This window comes from Musa acuminata, unplaced genomic scaffold (genome assembly GCF_036884655.1).
Source record: "Musa acuminata AAA Group cultivar baxijiao unplaced genomic scaffold, Cavendish_Baxijiao_AAA HiC_scaffold_1136, whole genome shotgun sequence".
NCBI lineage: Eukaryota > Viridiplantae > Streptophyta > Magnoliopsida > Zingiberales > Musaceae > Musa > Musa acuminata.
The window spans coordinates 6,460,001-6,465,000 of record NW_027021348.1 but is presented as its reverse complement, the minus strand read 5'-3'; positions in this window follow the sequence as shown (position 1 = coordinate 6,465,000).

The window sequence follows — 5,000 nt, the reverse complement described above, 5'->3', positions numbered from 1 at the left end:
CTTAATAGTCCCATTTTAGTTGGGTTGGTGGCCTCTTTAGGCTTGTAAATAAAGGTTGTGTCATGTGGACACGTTCGAGAGCTTTTCGGTCTGTAATGGACCATTTTACCCTTTGTTGTGCAACTATTCAGAGCTTGTAAAGTCTGTTTGTAATTTGCATTGTCTATGAAGTGTTTTTCGGACATGTTTGCTTGTGGATCCCGATTGAGGCGTTCTCTTTAACCCGTTCTCTCTTTTGTTGGTCCTAAGGGACAATGGGAGGCTTCGGGGAGGCTGACCTTTGCGGACGGACGCGCGAGGGTGCCGCACGCCTTAGGCAAAACCAGCTAAGGTCGTGACATTGTGGTATCAGAGCGGGACAAGCACTCATAGAAACACTTGACATGCAAACGTGGGGGACCTAGCGGGGCTGTGTTGAGGGCAGTCAGCACACGCGCGACCGTTTGAGGGAAAACGGGCATGGAGATGTAGGGAAAAGAGTCGCTCAGAGGAGCGGGCATCTGAGATTGGCATTCAGAGGAATGGCCAACCCTTCGCGCAAGAGGCACCACGAGAACAGGCAAGCTTGGAAGAATTTGGAGCGCACAAAGGTTGGGATGGCTGAGTTTGAGCTACGGCTCAACGTTGACAACTTTACTTGATGGTGCTCAAGGCAAGCGAGGCGCTTGGCAAAGGACGAGACCATGCAAAGTGGAATGAGTTGCTCAGCGACCGAAAGAGTTGTGCAAAGCTCACAGAGGTGAGGGGAATTGCTAACTCGAAGAATTCGGTACTCATGCATGGGCTTGTATGCGGACGATTGATTGTTCGTGGCCATCCCAAGGCGGTCGAGACTCGGCGCCATGGAGCATTGAAACTTTCTCTTCGACATGCGAAGGATACGTCCGGAGGAGGCTGAAGTGTGCAACGAGTTCAGCATGTTGCTAGGCCTTGAGGGGTGCAGCGGTGGCTGTATTGACGTGGAGGCGCAATCTAGTAAGTGCGTTTGCAAGAGGCAGAACAATGCACAGTTTGTTCAGCAGATCGGAGTAGTCCAAGGGGATGGTGGTCTCCGAAACGAAGAGAGATGTTGCTCCAACGGGACAGTTATCCAGGAGGGATAAGTCTCAGCTCTCCAGAGGGAGAATCATGTGAGACGGACTTCACATGTTGAGGAGGAGTACCTCACAAACAACAACTCCACGAAGCTCGATGGACTGAGCAAGCGACGAGGAGTCGTCGCATGATCTCGCTTGAGAGAATGCATTGGTGGATGCATTGCGAGATCAAGTGGGGGAGCGACCCAAAGCAACTCAAATGGAGGCACACTTGGAGTCGATATGGAGATCGGACTCAAGGGAGGGCTGACCCGTGGAATGGTGGGCGCGAGGGCCACCATCGACTCAATGCAAAAACGAGGAGCGGAGCAACTTGGGTGTAACTTGGCGAAGTACCCAAGCCGCATGAAGGGAGCCAGCATAGAAGTTGGAACATGGAGCAGAGGCACAGCGCTTTCCCTAGACAGAGGTCAAGGACATGAACTCTTGCAGAGGTAGGAGTAGAATCATGTTGTTCCTTGGGTCCTTCATTCTGACAGAGCGGACTCATCTTGCATGGTGCCAAAGACGAAGGGAGCTTCGGGGCACATGCACCTTATCTCGGAGGAGCATTCGATGGAGGAACTAAGGCGACTCAATTTGCGGAGGCGAAGTTGGGTACAGAAGGCCTTAGCACGGGGCAAGAGGACGCAGAGGCGGGTACTCTTGAAGAATATGCCACAGTGTTGCCATTCAAGTTGCTATGAAGGAAGCAGTGTGCAGCGGAGATTGTGCTGGTAGGGGCAGAGGCCCAGGATCCAGGCAATGGTGCACAAATTACAGCGAAGTCGGTGGACTTCGGGAGCTACTAGGCGACGGACTGTCCTAGAGCGGTGCTTCATCTAGGTGTGACCCAAGAGTGGGTGGATGAAGGTCGATTGCCAAAGGAGCGAACAAAATCGAAGGTGGAGGAGACCCTGCGATGTATTGGCAGAGGCCACACATGGAGGGTTCACAATTCGAGTTTATTCCACAAGGATCAGAATGCAATGGAGATGTCACCAGGAGGCGACATGGTGCAGCGGATCGTGGTGGAACAGTTCGTGGCAATGCGACACACACGACATAATCCCGTGAGGGATGAGATCATATGGAGGTATGATCGGGAGCTACTGGGAGCTCCGCTTTGGTGAACAACACGACGGCAAGAAGGGCTATGGATTCAAGGAGTGAAGGCCATGGTACCGCAGAGGCGGGTCTTCCGGGCGTGCACCGAATTTTGCATCGGATGAAAACCTTGGTCATCAGCATATGGGGGCTGGGTTCCACCAAGGGAAGAGTTCGAATGCAAGTACCAGTGAGTCCCATGAGAGGGACTTGATCATGCAGAGGTATGATCGAAGCAGCTGGAGAGTTGGACTGCTCCAGAGCTCATATTCGCTTAAGGGAGCCCGACAAGTCAGAGGACAAGGTCGAGTAAGCGAACGTTGCTACCAAGGAAGCTAAGGAGAACAGAATCGGTGCAAACCCTACAATGTGATGGCAGAGGCCATGCATGGGAGTTGCAGTCTGTCTTTCCATCGACCAAACAGACTGCTTGGAGAACACAGAGGTGTTGAAGCAGGAGGTCGAAAGGGGCGAGGAAGCGACGATGAGTCCAGAGGGACTTAGCTACCCAAAATCAAGCATCAGTTAGAATGGAGGTGGACTCAGAGGAGTGCCACGGAGACATCTCTACTGATTGTGAAGGAAAGGGATACAGAGGCGAAGCGACGGATAGTAGGGCCATGGGCATGGCAGCGCCATGGTACCGCAGAGGCGGGACTTCCGTGCAAGTCATTGATCCCTTGCTCTCACGGAGGGAGAGCGCTTGGTCGTGAAAGGGGCCGAGGAGGTGGAGCATGCAGAGGCAATCTCCAAGTACCGAGACAAGGCTGAAGGGCAGAGGCCAAGAAACTTCGTAAGACCGGTGTCAACAAGTTTCTCATCAAGATAGCCGTAAGTGAAGGACTTCGGGTCATGCAAGAGTGCACGACCAAGGAACGAAGCAGGCAGTACGTGGTGCTGTACCTTTGCTACTCAGTGGAGTAGGCGGCAGGGTTGATGGAGAAGACGGTACAACCCCAGAGGCGACCTCATCTATCAGAGAATTACTCCAAGTTGGGGTGAAAACTTCCTGCATTCCAGAAGTTCAATGGCATTGAGAAGGTGAATCACAATAGCTAACTCAACGCAAGGAGTGCAAACACTTCAAGTGCTTCAGAAGTGTGAGCAAAGAGCAGGCGAAGGCCAGTAACCAGCTCGATGCATGAAGTACAACCTCGAGGAGGCGGGCGAAGTCAAGTAACCTTTGCCTTCTCAACTCTTAAGAGAATGGGCGAAACCGAGTACCCCAGTTCTCTTATCTATCCAGCAGAGGAGCTCTGCACAAGTTCAAAGACCCTTCGAAGATAATGGAAGACAATAGTTGTCAAAATCCTCACCAACGGTGATCAGTGCTACTGAGAGTAGATTGTCCGCTTCATTTCCCAACGAAATGCCAATCGAAAGCGGAAGTGATGCGAACCTACTTGGATGTGACAACTAACTGAAAGAAGAGTCAATGAGCAGATTTTGTGGAGGAAGGACCCAAAACTTCAGAAGTTTGCGAGGCGATGCTCGTTAAAGCTCCAACAAGCATCCACCCAGTTCAAGCAGCATGTGAAAATTTTGAGAAACTGGCGCAGTAAGAATGGTCTTTTCCTTCATTTGGTGGATCCGCAGGAATCAACGAGGATCAATACAACTCAGCCAACCCCACACCAGAGTCAGAGTCATTGGCGAGTTGAAGCAGCATGGCGGATCAAAGGTTCGACTACTCAGAAACAGCAGCGGAGAGCAGCTGGGAGCCAGGAGGCGCATTGCAGCTGGAGCGGAAGATTGAAGACTCAGCAAAGGCGAAGAGTTGCAGTGTTCACAAAGGCTTCGACGAGGACGTCGAAGGGATAAGTGGGGGAGAATGTAACGGACAAACTTCTAAACAAGATGTTGGATGTAATGCTTATGTCTGTCCGTTGTCTTTTGGCATGTTCATGCCTTGTACAGAATGTAAAGGGGCGGCCGAAGGCTTAATAGTCCCATTTTAGTTGGGTTGGTGGCCTCTTTAGGCTTGTAAATAAAGGTTGTGTCATGTGGACACGTTCGAGAGCTTTTCGGTCTGTAATGGACCATTTTACCCTTTGTTGTGCAACTATTCAGAGCTTGTAAAGTCTGTTTGTAATTTGCATTGTCTATGAAGTGTTTTTCGGATATGTTTGCTTGTGGATCCCGATTGAGGCGTTCTCTTTAACCCGTTCTCTCTTTTGTTGGTCCTAAGGGACAATGGGAGGCTTCGGGGAGGCTGACCTTTGCGGACGGACGCGCGAGGGTGCCGCACGCCTTAGGCAAAACCAGCTAAGGTCGTGACAGGGTGGCACAGGGCTGGATGGGGCTTTCGTATAGCAGGGACGGTGATGCCTCTCGCTTCGCTCGCTGTCCGCCGCTCGCTGCTCGCTCGCGCAGCCAAAAATGGCCAGTTTTGGCCCGTTTTTGGGCCGTTTTGGCCTGTTTTTGGGCTGTTCTTGCGTCGCGCGGTGACCGTCGTGAGCGGAGCAAAATGTCAGCCATCTCAGCACCCTGGAACCCCCCGGGTGGCACAGGGCTGGATGGGGCTTTCGTATAGCAGGGACGGTGCTGCCTCTCGCTTCGCTTGCTGTCCGCCGCTCGCCGCTCGCTCGCGCAGCCAAAAATGGCCAGTTTTGGCCCGTTTTTGGGCCGTTTTGGCCAGTTTTTGGGCTGTTCTTGCGTCGCGCGGTGACCGTCGTGAGCGGAGCAAAATGTCAGCCATCTCAGCACCCTGGAACCCCCCGGGTGGCACAGGGCTGGATGGGGCTTTCGTATAGCAGGGACGGTGCTGCCTCTCGCTTCGCTCGCTGTCCGCCGCTCGCCGCTCGCTCGCGCAGCCAA